Source organism: Dendrobates tinctorius, unplaced genomic scaffold (genome assembly GCF_039654945.1).
Source record: "Dendrobates tinctorius isolate UK_male_01 unplaced genomic scaffold, ASM3965494v1 ptg000037l, whole genome shotgun sequence".
In the NCBI taxonomy this organism is placed as follows: domain Eukaryota; kingdom Metazoa; phylum Chordata; class Amphibia; order Anura; family Dendrobatidae; genus Dendrobates; species Dendrobates tinctorius.
In genome coordinates, this window is record NW_027361705.1 from 10,362,443 (window position 1) to 10,380,256 (window position 17,814).

Here is a 17,814-nt window from a genome sequence, read left to right on the forward strand (position 1 = left end):
AAAAATCCAACACGTTTAATATACAAAAACACTGAGGCCACACGACCTCTCCCCCGCTAGATCAGCATTCTGGTGTGAATTGGAAGCAAAGCTGAACTGTCAGCCTGCTCTCACATACATTTGTTAGATCATGCACTGTACATAATCTAATAAGCTTGCTAGAGCCTGGTGACGCCGATCACAGCATTTAGTTGGTTAAAATGCTTGAAGCAATGTGGGTACTGGTGCTGGCACTGAGTGTCTGGTGTCAGATGTCATAATCTCTGAACATTCGGTGAAGATTGAGCATGCATAGCCTCTGTGCACACAAAATCGCCTGGATGCATCCATACGGTCATGGTCAGTAAGTACCTACCAACCTGGATGTATGAATGAATATGTCCAATATCGTGAAGGGGTTAAAGGGATAATTTTTGGATGGCTTGTGAAGAAGCTCCTGCTTCTTCATTTAGCAAAGTGCTAAGCTTTTGATACTTCCTAAACCGGGATCATTTTTGCACCCAACTGTATGAAAATTAAACTGCTTCTTCAGTTTGTACCATACTGTATGTGCATAAACATAGTAAGGAATGCATCTGTCTACAACAGGGATACCTTTTTGGAATTTTTTTACCATATACGTTGCCTAAAAGATTAAAATTGCTGCTTGTGGTTAACTAGACTGCTGGTTCCCACTGCTAATCATCCATTTTCCCCTAGCCTTATAGTAATATGTCACTTGGACATAAAAAGGCTGTGTTTGCATTAAAGAGCTCAAAATGGATTGAATAGACTTCAATGGGAACACTGAGTGTTATGCACATATTTTCCAGACAAATAAATGCTATTTAGTTATGTGATTTGATGCAAATTGATTGACCACAAATTGACCTTTTGGGGGAAAATTTGGCTTAGTTGGTTAAACCCAATTTCAAAACATCCACTGATCTTAAGCTACCACCTATAAAGTTTTCACTAAAATATGGAATAATTTGTTCAACACTAACTAAAAAAAATTCACACTCATAATATATTGTATTTTTTATTTAAGGCTGCTGCTCTCATTGTATTGCAGTTGTTCTGCATGTTATCTTCTAGAGTATTCTGTGGTAATTGCTGAGCTCTAACTTCCTCATATTAGTGTAAAATCACTCCAAAAAGGCATCTGTATTCTCTGCCCAGCCTTTATACAAAGTAATCCCTCTGATTGGCAGCACTAGACCATATGACTGTCTAAAGCTTCAACACTGTATAAAATGGGCAGGGCATTTTTATCTTTTTGGCAATCCTCATGAATCAAATTGCAAAATGTTTGCATTTGTAAGAGTCTGCAAATTTGAATAAATTCAATTTAAAGCAAATTTATCAGCAATATTTTGCTAATTAAACTACAGGCATTGTCATGAAGACATTGTTACATTGATTAAAAGTGTTAAAAGTTTTCAGTTAATGAGATGCTCATGCTCCGGGGCGGGACTGTAGCAGAGTCTTATCTTGGTGCCCTAGGCCACAGAATCCAAGGAAAGACCTGCACAAAGCATAAATGGTCTGTCTCTCTCTCTCTGTCTCTATGTGAGGAACATGCTTGTGCTTCGGGGTGGCCTGTGGGTAGATCTATTCTTGGTTTCTCTTGCCTAGAGCACCAATATAAGATTATGCCTACAATCCTGCCCCCATCTTATTAACTGAAAACTTCTAACAATAATCACACAAGAACCACAAGATGGATTTCTTCAACTCAAGTATCAGTTAAATCAATGCATCGTCAACATGACAATGCCTGTAGTTTACTTAACATAATCCTGCTGACAGGTTCCCATTAAAGTTGATCTTCTGCAGATCGATCTGCTCATCTTTAACCAGAATGAACTTTGCTGTGGTTTTACTGCACCATTCATCGCTGTGTCAATACTTTTTGCCTAATTTAGACCGTCATAATGCAGCTTCATTTTAGTACCCATATCCCAGATGCAAAGCCCTATCCGATCTATCAGCATCCTAGGATCAGTAATATGGTAAAATATGATTGCATTGCAAGTTAATGAAGACAGTATTACCTAGAATTTCCCTAAATTAAGTTTAATACACCAGTCTTGAACAAAAGTCCTTTGGCATGAGATGTATAACACAAGGAAATCTACACCATCTGCAAGTGGACATATAATTCTGATATTATTATTTATTATTATATAATTAAGGCCAATTTTTGTTGTAGATTATAATTAATATGTTGGGGCACAGTTGAACATGCCACATTCTAAGTCCCATATAATTTTTAGAAAAGTAATTAGGTCAGCATTTTGGCTTTTAAAACTGGTGCTTTACATGTTCTGAATTGGTGGTTCTTAAAGGGTTATAGAAACTATAAAGATACCCATAACTTTTCATTCTGCTGATCAGAGGTTTAGGGGGTGGGGCCCCTACAAATTCCCCTTTAATAACCTACTTTAAGATTCCATAGCAAACCTTTAAAGTAAACTATTGCCACTAAAGCTGGTTCATCAACTTCTATGCAGCTTTTTTTGGACTTTGTGCACTGCTCGACACAATACACGATTACGAGTGCATTAACAGATCAATATTTTATTATTTTTTCCAACGCGTTTCGAAGTATAAAAAAGAAGAAAATGGAAAAAAAAGAAAAAATCATATCAGAAAAAATCACAAACCAGTCTGAGAAAGTTCTAAAAAAAGTGTGTATTATTATTATTGAATTTTAAAAAATAATTTTTTAATATATATAATACACACACTTTTTTTTAGAATAATATATAATTTATTAAATGCATTTTTAATAGGATATATATATATATATATAACAAATTTTAATAAATTTCAAAGAATATACAGTTTGCGGTAAATATAAGCAAGTATATTTTTTATACATTTTATACATTTTTATTATATAGAATCTGCTTTTTTGGGGGCAGTAAGGATTTCCTTGGAGATCTGCTCAGCTGTCCACGTTCCGGTTCCGGTGGTTAGAGTGTCTTGTTGGTTCTCCCTTTTTTGAACTTTCTCAGACTGGTTCGTGATTTTTCTGATATGATTTTTTTCTTCTTTTTTTCCATTTTCTTCTTTTTTTCGTTTCTTCTTTTTCTTATACATTTTATCTGTGAATTTAATAAAGAAATACTGTTATTTTATATAGAAATCAATGATCGCGCTTTATCATGTGATAGATTCGCACGTCACAGTGTGAACTTTGACTTTCTTTCAAAAAACATGTGACTATTGGCGCCAATTTTCAAATGTGAAGTGCATTTAATCTGGAAGCAACGCTACTTTTTCATGTACAGTATGTCATTCCCTGAGGAAGACTATACTTCGAAACACGTTGGGAAAAAGAATAAAGTATTGATCTTTTAATGCATTAGTAATCGTGTATTGTGTCAAGCAGGCCAAAAAAAGCTCCATAGAAGTTGATGTTTCGGCGGTCACTTGCCTGACCTTTGCACGTGCAGCAGCTGATTAATAACTCTATGCGCTATACCTCTCCAATAGCAGGTGAGTAGATCCTTAATACGCTTTTATTTTTATCATCGGATAAGACCCTATTTGCGCTTTTTCCGTTCCTACAGTGCAATACACTAAAGCTGGTTGTTATACATCATATAGAATCATATAGAGATGGATGTGTTTGCCTTTTCGCTGGAGTAGAAATGAAACACCAATTGTAAATGTATGTAATACTTCATATTTCCAAAAAGTAAATGTCCTCTATTATGCAAAAATGTTTTCCTTGGGGATAAAACCAGTACAAGCAGTAAGAACTCTACCCGCAGCAGCAAACATGCCAACTGGCTAATATCCTACATTAACCACAAAACTTCTAAGTAAGCAACATTACATGCGTCAATTCAACAGTACATTGATCTCTTCAAGGAATTTATTAGATCTCCCAAAGTTAGAACAGATCCTTGTGTCTAGACTTAGGTTTTCAGCCAATTTCGATTAAAACGCTTTGCAGAATTCAGAAGAGGCATTTACTGTTAGAATAAAAGGAGAGATTCATGAAACTCCCATTGCTTATGTCAGAATCTTGGATCCTTTGCGCCAACACTTTTATTTGTATATCTACTACACACTAACTAGTTTATAACATTTGTCCTTAGGTTGCTTCAGATTTAATAAGCTCCAAATAAAATGTCATATCTGCTGGCACTGAATGAAAAACAATAAAAACACTTGGCCACAACAATCAATGATTATTAATGTAGATGACTTCCCCTTTCTTCATTTTTTAAAAATATAACTATACTCATAAGACCCTCTAAAATACAACTTGTATCACCCTATTAAGTGCCTTCCTACTAGAAAAGCTTTTGGAATGCAAAGGGTTATTACCTTTTCTAAAGAAAAAAAGCACCATGTGACATCATAAACCAGGAAAGGGTTACATAGATCCCAGAAAAAAGAAGAGAACACAAAAATCCAAGAAAATATGAAATTTTATTAGATAAATATTCAATAGATAAATAGAAGATGAATACATTAAAAAAGTGTCTCACTGAATGGGACTCAGAAAAAGACCAATGATTATAGATGTTATACAGGTAGGTAAAGATAATGTAGTCAACTGACGAGGTACTGCTCAAACAGTAAGGGAAACTCAACATTCAACTGATACATTTAACTAAGGTAATGGTTATACAGAGTACCATGCAGCCTGAGACAACAATATTAGTGTAACTGTAATATTACCTCCTAAATTAGGTCTGTATTGGCCACAATAATATTGGGCACCTCATTCTCCACCCCTACGCATGTTTCACCTTGCTTCTTCTGGGGGCATGTAACTCTTTCCCCATATTATGATGTCATACTTTGTAACTAAAGTGCTATCCTGAATTGCTTACTCACATAAAAGGGACACTTATTTTATGTATTTAAAAAAATAAAACACCAGTTAAATAAAAAGATAGCAATATCTCCGAACCTTCTATTATCATTAGATGTTGGGAAAGAGTCACTATCAACATCTCTGATGGTCTAAGATAATAAAGGAGTCAGTGTCAGTATCCAAATATTGATGTCAAAATTGGTGTAGAGTCGTAGGAAGGTTTAATATAATCATAATAGTAATCTTTATTTAAATTGCGCCAACATATTCCGCAGCGCTTTACACTTTAACAGTTTCAAAACACAAGTCATAAGTAGCAACAATAACAATACAATAATTAAAGCAAAATTAGACCACCCTGCTCATTCGAGCTTACAATCTACAATGAGGTGGGGGAGATACAGAGTACAGGTGTGTATTTACAATTATGTATTTACAATGATGGTCCAGCCATCTTGAGGGAGTGAGGGATAGATGGAGATAGTGAATGGGCAACACACGCACACTTACACATAAAATGACTTTGATTAGTGAACGCAGTAGGCCGCTCTGAGCAAATGCCTTTTCAGGGAGCACCTAAAACTGTGCAAATTGTGGATAGTCCTAATTTCTTGGGGTAGAGCATTCCAGAGGATTGGCGCAGCGTGGGAGAAGTCTTGGAGTCGGGAGTGGGAGGCGCAGATTTGTACAGAGGTTAGTCAAAAGTTGTTTGCAGAGCGCAGTGGTTGGTTAAGCCGATAGACAGAAATGAGGGAGAAGATGTAGGGGGGTGCTGCACTGTGGAGAGCTTTGTGGGTGAGAAGAAGTACTTTGAATTGGATCCTATAATGAATGGGCAGCCAATGTAAGGACTGGCGAAGAGCGGATGCAACTGAGTACCGATTAGCCAGATGAATGACCCTGGTTGCTGCATTAAGTATGGACTGGAGAGGGGAGAGTCGAGTAGCGGGGCAGTTGATCAATATGACAGTGAGGGTTTTTGTTGTTTCCAGGTGAGAAAAGGGCGGATTCTAGAGATGTTCATTAGGTGTAAACGGCAAGAGTGGTGAAGAGATTGTATAAGGGATGTAAAGAGGAGATTGGTGTCAAACATAACACTCAGACAGCACGCCTGCTGCCAGGGTGTTATTATAGTGCCACCCAAAGAGAAGGAAATTAAAGATTTAGGGAGGTTGGTAGACGGCGGGAGCAGAAGAAGTTCAGTTTTTGAGAGGTTAAGTTTCAGATAGAGAGCGGATATGATGTTGGAGACTGTGGACAGACAGTCACTGGCATTCTGTAGTACCGCGGGGGGGGTAAGGTGGGGGGATGACGTGTATAGTTGTGTGTCATCAGCATAAAGATGGTATGCACTAAAAGGTTGAGACAAGAGCGCAATAGGGTCTTATCCGGGTAAAATGTATAAATAAAAAGATATTTATACTCACCTTTTCAAAGAAAAAGTAAAGCCTATATAGTATGTCAGCCTGCTGCACGTCCAACGGTCCACAGCGGTGACCGTAACAGAGTTTCTTTAGGAATAAATTCTTGGACTTTTAGGTGCGCTGCCAGACAAACTCCATAACCACACAAGGTTAAAAAGTTAACCCTTTAATCCCTACGCGTTTCGAAGCATAACACTTCTTCTTCAGGGGTTGACACATGAATACAGAGTGCTGTCACCACATTTATACATGCAGGATTTAAATTTGGCGCCATGAAAGACATGTGATGCGCCGCAGAGGTCAAAGATCAGAATAATTCAAGTGTCATGAAAAGTTCGTAAAAGTTAACTAATCTATACTTAATAAAACCAGTTGTATATTTATTTCATTTTGCAGATAAAAAGAAACGAAAAAAGAAAAAAAGGGAAGAAAAGGAAATGAACCCACATCGTGGGGAAAAAAAGGGGAAAGAGGACCGCAGTCCAACAAACACACCACCACACCAGAGAGAGTGCGTGGATCGGAGAAAGAAAGAACAAAATGTAATCCCATGTGATCATCAGAATAAAATGTGTCTCCAAAATGTATATGTATGAAAAAATGCGTGTGAAAATGACATTAAAGGAATAATAAAAAATATAATTTATATATTAAAATATCATTTATATATTAAAATTATTGAATGATTAATTAAAATGTCCAAGTTTTTATATTGCCTTCAATTCTAAAGAAATCAGTGGCACAACTCGATGGGCAGAAAATGCACATGAAAAAACAGCCCCACAAAAATCAGATATCTCACTGATCAGGACAGAAAATAATCTAATAGTATATAAGATCGATATTAATTTTATTAAAAAGGGGGGGGGGGGAACGTTGAAAACATGATAAAAGAAGGAAAACTTTTTACCGGGAAATCAAATTAACCCATGACTCTACATCAGGGAAAAACGCAAGGAAGGGGTTTAATTAAAAAGAAGTTGTTCAAAAGAAAAAACCCCATGAAAAAGAAACTATATCTATGTGCACACGTGATTGTGAGAATTTTTGTTAAATTATTACTGGAGGAATGTAAAATGTATATCTGAAATAAAAAACAAAAAAACGCATTAGTTATTAGATTCAAAAATTTTAGTGCAGGTCAAGGATTACAGGAAAATGAAAAGAAGTGACAGGAATAAATTGTTGGAAACGAAAAATTATAATACCGAAAATAAAAGATAAAAATAAGATTAACCCATTGTTAATATGTTATGTATAAAAGGAAAAGGGGAAACTGGATATTGATGAGGGACCACGTGTGTTGGAAAAGGGGAAAGAAATACAAAGTACATCTATATATGACAATGTATAATAATAATATAATAGTATACAAAATCGATATTAGTATTAAAAAAAAGGGGGAACATTCGAAACATGATAAAAATGATGAAAGAAGATAAAAACTTTATACCGGAAAATCAGTCTACGCAAGGAAGGGGTTTAATTAAAAGGACGTTGTTCTAAAGAAAAAACTAAAGAGAAAACTATGAAAAAGAAAATATCCCTATGTGTGCACGTGATTGTGGAAATTTTTAATTTATTACTAGAGGAAAGTAACTAAAATGAAAAAACAAAAAAACGCATTAGTTATTAGATTCAAAAATTTTTAGTGCAGGTCCAGGATTATAGGAAAATAAGACAAAGTGACAGGAATAAATTGTTGTAAACGAAAAATTATTATTACCGAAAATAAAAATAAAAAATAAAAATAAAATAAACCCATTGTGTTTTGTATAAGAGGAAAAGAGGAAACTGGATATTAATAAGGGACCAAGTGTGATGGAAAGGTGAAAAGGAGGGGAAAAATACAAAGTACATCTATATATGACAATGTATATTAAAAAATATTAAAAAATACATATAATATGAAAATGCACTTAAAAAGCTAAATAAAATTTATATGTATAAAAAACTATGCTAAAACGTGATATAAATGGATTAACACATAAGTGAAGGTTGGAGATAACAAGATAACGAAAAATATTAGAGAAACACTTCAGATATTTCATTTAACCCATTGGGTTTCAGGGTATTCAGCCTATAGATCCAGAATATTTCTTTCCTATTTAATTGCCCCATCCTATCAGAATGATTGATAGGAATTTGTTCAATGGGGCTTATCCTTAATCCTTGAGGGTTTTTATCATGTTTCAAAGTGAAGTGCCTAGACAGACCATGTAATAAAAAGCCCCTTTTAATATTGTATCTATGAGAATTGATTCTGAGATGTAGTGGCTGTGTGGTTCTACCAACATATTGTCTCCCACAGTCACACTCAATTAAATAGATCACAAATTCAGAAGTACAATTAAGAAAATCTCGGATGGGGAAAGATTCATCCGTGGTGGTTGATCTAAACCATTTCATTCTATGCGTTATAATACTACAGCAAGCACAATTTTTCTTCCCACATCGGAAAATGCCTCTTGGTGGACTGCTGGTCATTACAAGGGTTTTTTTCTCATTTTTTAAACAACTGGGGGCTACAAGATTTTTGATATTCGGAGCCCTCCTAAAAGTGATCCTCGGATTATTTGGGAGTACTTTTTGCAGAAGTGGGTCATTAAGTAAAATGTGCCAATTATTGTGCAGGATTTTCCTTATTTCTTTGTTCTCTATACAAAATTGCGTTGTAAAATTAGTGGTAAATTTATTATCATCAGCTTTAACTTTTTTTATTCCATTGACAAGAGAATTTTGGGACACATTTAAACATCTATTATAGGCATTTCTTATTAATTCTTCGGGATAGTCCTTCTTATTAAATCTATTCATCAGGATTTTCGCTTGATTTTTATAGTCCTCTACGTCTGAACAATTTTTCCTTATCCTTCTATACTGGTTATCAGGGATATTCCTAAGCCATTTTCCATAATGACCACTGTTAAAAGGTATATAGCTATTAATATCAACATTCTTAAAAAAGGTTTTTGTTGCAATGCCATTATCCTTGATAAAAATTGTGAGATCTAAGAAGTTGATTTCATTTTTATCAAATATTGAGGAAAAAGACAGACCCCAATTATTCTTATTTAGGTCATGAATAAAATTATCAATATCATTGTTAGAGTTATCCCATATAAAAAATAAGTCATCAATGAATCTTTTGTAAAGGACTATATTACTATACCATTTAGATTTAAAAATATAAAACTCCTCAAAGATACCCATAAAGATATTTGCATAGGTTGGTGCGACCTTAGAGCCCATCGAGGTCCCCAGCTGCTGATGATACACACATCCTTCAAAAGTGAAATAATTATTTTTTAAAATGAATTCCATACCTTTTAAAATGAAGTTTTTTTGGTCTTTTGTTAGTCTCTTATCCCCTATTAAAATTTTATTAAAACAAGCCAAACCCAAAGTGTGAGATATGTTGGAATAGAGTACATGGAATACATCCATACTTAGAAATATAAAATCTGATTTCCATTCGATGTTATGAAGATACTGTATTAAATTAGTTGAGTCTCTAATGAAACTCCTAAATGATGGGACATGTGTAACCATGATCCTATCTATGAAATGGGACAAATTACTAGTAACCGAGTCTATGCCTAATATAATGGGTCTCCCCGGTGGATTTTCTAGATTCTTATGAATCTTAGGTAAGTGATAAAAAAATTGTGTGCGGGAATGAGCACCTTTCAAAAATTTATATTCATTTTTATTAAAAATATTTCTCTCTTTTCCCTCCTGAATTAATTTGTCATAATTGATTTTAACATTAGGAATGGCATCAAAAGTGGTTCTTTTATAATATTTGGTATCTGATAAAATTCTATAAGCCTCATTACAATAATCTGACCTATCCTGTACAACAATACCACCACCTTTATCAGCTGAGCGGATTACTATATCAGTGTTGGACTTCAAGGATTTTAGTGCTAATTTTTCACTTTTTGTTAAATTATGTTTCGATTTTATAGGATTTAGTTCCTTAAATTCCTTCTGCACGATATCATTGAATACATTGAGGTGGTGCCCTCTGCTCTCAATCGGATAAAATTTGGTTTTAATAGGTACATCTAAGTGGAAATCATCTTGATGTATATTTCCATTATTAGATGGATCAATAATAGGACTTTCTGGGACTGGATTCAATTCCTTCATTAAAAAATGTCTTTTCAGCGTCAATTTCCTAATAAAAACTTGCAAATCAAGAAAAAGGTTAAAATCATTGATTTTATGCGTTGGACAAAAAGTTAGTCCTTTGGATAGGACATTGGTTTCATCTTTCGTTAAAGCATAAGAAGATAAATTAAAAATGTTGTTATTACCGTCATCTGGAATTAAGCCACTTTTTTTCTTTCTTAGGCCTGTTTCACACTTCCGTTTTTGTGTCCGCCAAACGGATCCGTTTCCGTTTTTTTGACGGAAACTGATGCAAACGGATCCGTTTTTTTAAAAACGGATCCGTTTTTTTTACGGATCCGCGGTAACCGTAATGGAAGTCTATGGGACAAAAAAAACGGATCCTGCAAAAAATGGCGGATCCGTTTTTTTACGGAAAACAACGGATTTTGACGGATTTGAAAAAACGGAAGTGTGAAACAGGCCTTAGACTTTTGTTTTCCCTTTCTTTTTTTCTCCCCCCTCTGGTTCCTCTATAGGATTTTTTCTTTTTCCGTTTTTTGGTGAGAAAAAATTCTTGATTTCTGTATTTCTCAGGATTTGGGGTAAAAAAGGAACCGTGGCATTATTATCTAAATTGGTATTGTCAATGAGAATTGTTTCACTGGTTGGAGTACTGGAAATATCATTATCATAAACAGAAAAATCAAAAAGAGATTTTTGTGTACACTCTGGAAATTCGATTAAGGAAGGAGACGGGATGGCTACAGGAATAGGTGTAATAATCTTACACATATCAGTAATAGGATTTACAGAATCAATGAGATTTTTATTATTATTCTCATTGAATCCTTTCATCTGTTCCTTGATGCTATCTAATTGCTTCATAGCCTCAATCAGAGGTGCTGTCATCTTGGTAATTTTTAACTGGGGGGGTTTTGAAAAAATATTATTATTGGTTCCCCCACTGATTTGCTCTTGTACTGGGGTTAATCCATTTGTCTTCAAAACCGGTAATTTAATGCTATGGTTAGTATTAATATTTCTTTCAGAAGCATTCAATTGACTTATGCTACCGCAAACATTTATTTCGTTACTATCAGTTTGGTTTGTGATTCCTTTACCAATTTTATTTTTATTTTTATTATCATTAAAATTCCTGTAGTCCTCCCTGTCTCTTTGTAATTTCTTAGATTTTTTCAGAATGGTCTCATGCTCAACTTGCATGACGTGCGTTATTACATTTGAATTAATTTTCTTATATTCGGGATGTTTAAGAAATGGACCCAAATCTTTAGATAAATTCATCACTTTAACTGCTGCTAATTCAGCAAGTTTGGACCTTTTTTTATATAATAACATTATCATCTTATGCATACAAATGTCCAAACTCTTATCCCATTCTTGTGTAAAGTCTGAGTCCATGGGAAAGGGAGAATCAAAGACTAACCTTAGTCCACGTGGGCAAATATTCTCCTCCAAATAAATGGATAAAAACCGGGCATCCAGGCTATAATGTAGTTCTTCTTTCATGGCCTCTTTGAAGTTTGTAAAGATTTTCCGAAACAACTTGGTCTCTTCATCCTTAAAGACATCTGGAGTTTCATCATTATGAGCTGTATATCCAATGTTCCCGATGGTCTGTAGAATTAACCGTTCCCCTGATGAAAGCCTATTTTGGAAGTATTCCATCCTTTTCCACTGAAACGAACCCTCTGCTGCTCAATCAACCAGGACACCGGCCGTACTTTCCAGGAACCGCCAGAGAAATTCAATAATGGTATGCACTAAAAGGTTGAGACAAGAGCGCAATAGGGTCTTATCCGGGTAAAATGTATAAATAAAAAGATATTTATACTCACCTTTTCAAAGAAAAAGTAAAGCCTATATAGTATGTCAGCCTGCTGCACGTCCAACGGTCCACAGCGGTGACCGTAACAGAGTTTCTTTAGGAATAAATTCTTGGACTTTTAGGTGCGCTGCCAGACAAATTCCATAACCACACAAGGTTAAAAAGTTAACCCTTTAATCCCTACGCGTTTCGAAGCATAACACTTCTTCTTCAGGGGTTGACACATGAATACAGAGTGCTGTCACCACATTTATACATGCAGGATTTAAATTTGGCGCCATGAAAGACATGTGATGTGCCGCAGAGGTCAAAGATCAGAATAATTCAAGTGTCATGAAAAGTTCGTAAAAGTTAACTAATCTATACTTAATAAAATCAATTGTAAATTTATTTCATTTTGCAGATAAAAAGAAATGAAAAAAGAAAAAAAGGGAAGAAAAGGAAATGAACCCACATCGTGGGGAAAAAAAGGGGAAAGAGGACCGCAGTCCAACAAACACACCACCACACCAGAGAGAGTGCGTGGATCGGAGAAAGAAAGAACAAAATGTAATCCCATGTGATCACCAGAATAAAATGTGTCTCCAAAATGTATATGTATGAAAAAATGCGTGTGAAAATGACATTAAAGGAATAATAAAAAATATCATTTATATATTAAAATATCATTTATATATTAAAATTATTGAATGATTAATTAAAATGTCCAAGTTTTTATATTGCCTTCAATTCTAAAGAAATCAGTGGCACAACTCGATGGGCAGAAAATGCACATGAAAAAACAGCCCCACAAAAATCAGATCTCTCACCGATCATGACAGAAAATAATCTAATAGTATATAAGATCGATATTAATATTATTAAAAAAGGGGGGGAACGTTGAAAACATGATAAAAGAAGAAAAACTTTTTACCGGGAAATCAAATTAACCCATGACTCTACATCAGGGAAAAACGCAAGGAAGGGGTTTAATTAAAAAGAAGTTGTTCAAAAGAAAAAACCCCATGAAAAAGAAACTATATCTATGTGCACACGTGATTGTGAGAATTTTTGTTAAATTATTACTGGAGGAATGTAAAATGTATATCTGAAATAAAAAACAAAAAAACGCATTAGTTATTAGATTCAAAAATTTTAGTGCAGGTCAAGGATTACAGGAAAATGAAAAGAAGTGACAGGAATAAATTGTTGGAAACGAAAAATTATAATACCGAAAATAAAAGATAAAAATAAGATTAACCCATTGTGTTATGTATAAAAGGAAAAGGGGAAACTGGATATTGATGAGGGACCACGTGTGTTGGAAAAGGGGAAAGAAATACAAAGTACATCTATATATGACAATGTATAATAATATAATAGTATACAAAATCGATATTAGTATTAAAAAAAAGGGGGAACATTCGAAACATGATAAAAATGATGAAAGAAGATAAAAACTTTATACCGGAAAATCAGTCTACGCAAGGAAGGGGTTTAATTAAAAGGACGTTGTTCTAAAGAAAAAACTAAAGAGAAAACTATGAAAAAGAAAATATCCCTATGTGTGCACGTGATTGTGGAAATTTTTAATTTATTACTAGAGGAAAGTAACTAAAATGAAAAAACAAAAAAACGCATTAGTTATTAGATTCAAAAATTTTTAGTGCAGGTCCAGGATTATAGGAAAATAAGACAAAGTGACAGGAATAAATTGTTGTAAACGAAAAATTATTATTACCGAAAATAAAAATAAAAAATAAAAATAAAATTAACCCATTGTGTTTTGTATAAGAGGAAAAGAGGAAACTGGATATTAATAAGGGACCAAGTGTGATGGAAAGGTGAAAAGGAGGGGAAAAATACAAAGTACATCTATATATGACAATGTATATTAAAAAATATTAAAATATTAAAAAATACATATAATATGAAAATGCACTTAAAAAGCTAAATAAAATTTATATGTATAAAAAAACTATGCTAAAACGTGATATAAATGGATTAACACATAAGTGAAGGTTGGAGATAACAAGATAACGAAAAATATTAGAGAAACACTTCAGATATTTAATTTAACCCATTGGGTTTCAGGGTATTCAGCCTATAGATCCAGAATATTTCTTTCCTATTTAATTGCCCCATCCTATCCGGATGATTGATAGGAATTTGTTCAATGGGGCTTATCCTTAATCCTTGAGGGTTTTTATCATGTTTCAAAGTGAAGTGCCTAGACAGACCATATAATAAAAAGCCCCTTTTAATATTGTATCTATGAGAATTGATTCTGAGATGTAGTGGCTGTGTGGTTCTACCAACATATTGTCTCCCACAGTCACACTCAATTAAATAGATCACAAATTCAGAAGTACAATTAAGAAAATCTCGGATGGGGAAAGATTCATCCGTGGTGGTTGATCTAAACCATTTCATTCTATGCGTTATAATACTACAGCAAGCACAATTTTTCTTCCCACATCGGAAAATGCCTCTTGGTGGACTGCTGGTCATTACAAGGGTTTTTTTCTCATTTTTTAAACAACTGGGGGCTACAAGATTTTTGATATTCGGAGCCCTCCTAAAAGTGATCCTCGGATTATTTGGGAGTACTTTTTGCAGAAGTGGGTCATTAAGTAAAATGTGCCAATTATTGTGCAGGATTTTCCTTATTTCTTTGTTCTCTATACAAAATTGCGTTGTAAAATTAGTGGTAAATTTATTATCATCAGCTTTAACTTTTTTTATTCCATTGACAAGAGAATTTTGGGACACATTTAAACATCTATTATAGGCATTTCTTATTAATTCTTCGGGATAGTCCTTCTTATTAAATCTATTCATCAGGATTTTCGCTTGATTTTTATAGTCCTCTACGTCTGAACAATTTTTCCTTATCCTTCTATACTGGTTATCAGGGATATTCCTAAGCCATTTTCCATAATGACCACTGTTAAAAGGTATATAGCTATTAATATTAACATTCTTAAAAAAGGTTTTTGTTGCAATGCCATTATCCTTGATAAAAATTGTGAGATCTAAGAAGTTGATTTCATTTTTATCAAATATTGAGGAAAAAGACCCCAATTATTCTTATTTAGGTCATGAATAAAATTATCAATATCATTGTTAGAGTTATCCCATATAAAAAATAAGTCATCAATGAATCTTTTGTAAAGGACTATATTACTATACCATTTAGATTTAAAAATATAAAACTCCTCAAAGATACCCATAAAGATATTTGCATAGGTTGGTGCGACCTTAGAGCCCATCTAATAGGGGATAAGAGACTAACAAAAGACCAAAAAAACTTCATTTTAAAAGGTATGGAATTCATTTTAAAAAATAATTATTTCACTTTTGAAGGATGTGTGTATCATCAGCAGCTGGGGACCGCGATGGGCTCTAAGGTTGCACCAACCTATGCAAATATCTTTATGGGTATCTTTGAGGAGTTTTATATTTTTAAATCTAAATGGTATAGTAATATAGTCCTTTACAAAAGATTCATTGATGACTTATTTTTTATATGGGATAACTCTAACAATGATATTGATAATTTTATTCATGACCTAAATAAGAATAATTGGGGTCTGTCTTTTTCCTCAATATTTGATAAAAATGAAATCAACTTCTTAGATCTCACAATTTTTATCAAGGATAATGGCATTGCAACAAAAACCTTTTTTAAGAATGTTGATATTAATAGCTATATACCTTTTAACAGTGGTCATTATGGAAAATGGCTTAGGAATATCCCTGATAACCAGTATAGAAGGATAAGGAAAAATTGTTCAGACGTAGAGGACTATAAAAATCAAGCGAAAATCCTGATGAATAGATTTAATAAGAAGGACTATCCCGAAGAATTAATAAGAAATGCCTATAATAGATGTTTAAATGTGTCCCAAAATTCTCTTGTCAATGGAATAAAAAAAGTTAAAGCTGATGATAATAAATTTACCACTAATTTTACAACGCAATTTTGTATAGAGAACAAAGAAATAAGGAAAATCCTGCACAATAATTGGCACATTTTACTTAATGACCCACTTCTGCAAAAAGTACTCCCGAATAATCCGAGGATCACTTTTAGGAGGGCTCCGAATATCAAAAATCTTGTAGCCCCCAGTTGTTTAAAAAATGAGAAAAAAACCCTTGTAATGACCAGCAGTCCACCAAGAGGCATTTTCCGATGTGGGAAGAAAAATTGTGCTTGCTGTAGTATTATAACGCATAGAATGAAATGGTTTAGATCAACCACCACGGATGAATCTTTCCCCATCCGAGATTTTCTTAATTGTACTTCTGAATTTGTGATCTATTTAATTGAGTGTGACTGTGGGAGACAATATGTTGGTAGAACCACACAGCCACTACATCTCAGAATCAATTCTCATAGATACAATATTAAAAGGGGCTTTTTATTACATGGTCTGTCTAGGCACTTCACTTTGAAACATGATAAAAACCCTCAAGGATTAAGGATAAGCCCCATTGAACAAATTCCTATCAATCATCCGGATAGGATGGGGCAATTAAATAGGAAAGAAATATTCTGGATCTATAGGCTGAATACCCTGAAACCCAATGGGTTAAATGAAATATCTGAAGTGTTTCTCTAATATTTTTCGTTATCTTGTTATCTCCAACCTTCACTTATGTGTTAATCCATTTATATCACGTTTTAGCATAGTTTTTTTATACATATAAATTTTATTTAGCTTTTTAAGTGCATTTTCATATTATATGTATTTTTTAATATTTTAATATTTTTTAATATACATTGTCATATATAGATGTACTTTGTATTTTTCCCCTCCTTTTCACCTTTCCATCACACTTGGTCCCTTATTAATATCCAGTTTCCTCTTTTCCTCTTATACAAAACACAATGGGTTTATTTTATTTTTATTTTTTATTTTTATTTTCGGTAATAATAATTTTTCCTTTACAACAATTTATTCCTGTCACTTTGTCTTATTTTCCTATAATCCTGGACCTGCACTAAAAATTTTTGAATCTAATAACTAATGCATTTTTTTGTTTTTTCATTTTAGTTACTTTCCTCTAGTAATAAATTAAAAATTTCCACAATCACGTGCACACATAGGGATATTTTCTTTTTCATAGTTTTCTCTTTAGTTTTTTCTTTAGAACAACGTCCTTTTAATTAAACCCCTTCCTTGCGAAGACTGATTTTCCGGTATAAAGTTTTTATCTTCTTTCATCATTTTTATCATGTTTCGAATGTTCCCCCTTTTTTTTAATACTAATATCGATTTTGTATACTATTATATTATTATTATACATTGTCATATATAGATGTACTTTGTATTTCTTTCCCCTTTTCCAACACACGTGGTCCCTCATCAATATCCAGTTTCCCCTTTTCCTTTTATACATAACACAATGGGTTAATCTTATTTTTATCTTTTATTTTCGGTATTATAATTTTTCGTTTCCAACAATTTATTCCTGTCACTTCTTTTCATTTTCCTGTAATCCTTGACCTGCACTAAAATTTTTGAATCTAATAACTAATGCATTTTTTTGTTTTTTATTTCAGATATACATTTTACATTCCTCCAGTAATAATTTAACAAAAATTCTCAGAATCA

The 17,814-nt window shown here is 33.5% G+C and overlaps 1 long non-coding RNA gene across 2 annotated transcripts in view; it reads right to left on the reverse strand.

The window, feature by feature from the left end:
• Positions 1-2,896: 2,896 nt before the first annotated feature.
• The window catches only part of LOC141088130 (uncharacterized), a 95,365-nt gene continuing 80,447 nt past the window's right edge, over positions 2,897-17,814 (reverse strand). For both annotated transcript variants that reach the window (XR_012231841.1, XR_012231842.1), the window contains exons 2-3: positions 11,813-12,149; positions 2,897-3,092 (exon numbers count right to left, since the gene is read on the reverse strand). This is a non-coding gene — a long non-coding RNA (uncharacterized lncRNA). The remainder of the gene's footprint in view (positions 3,093-11,812; positions 12,150-17,814) is intronic.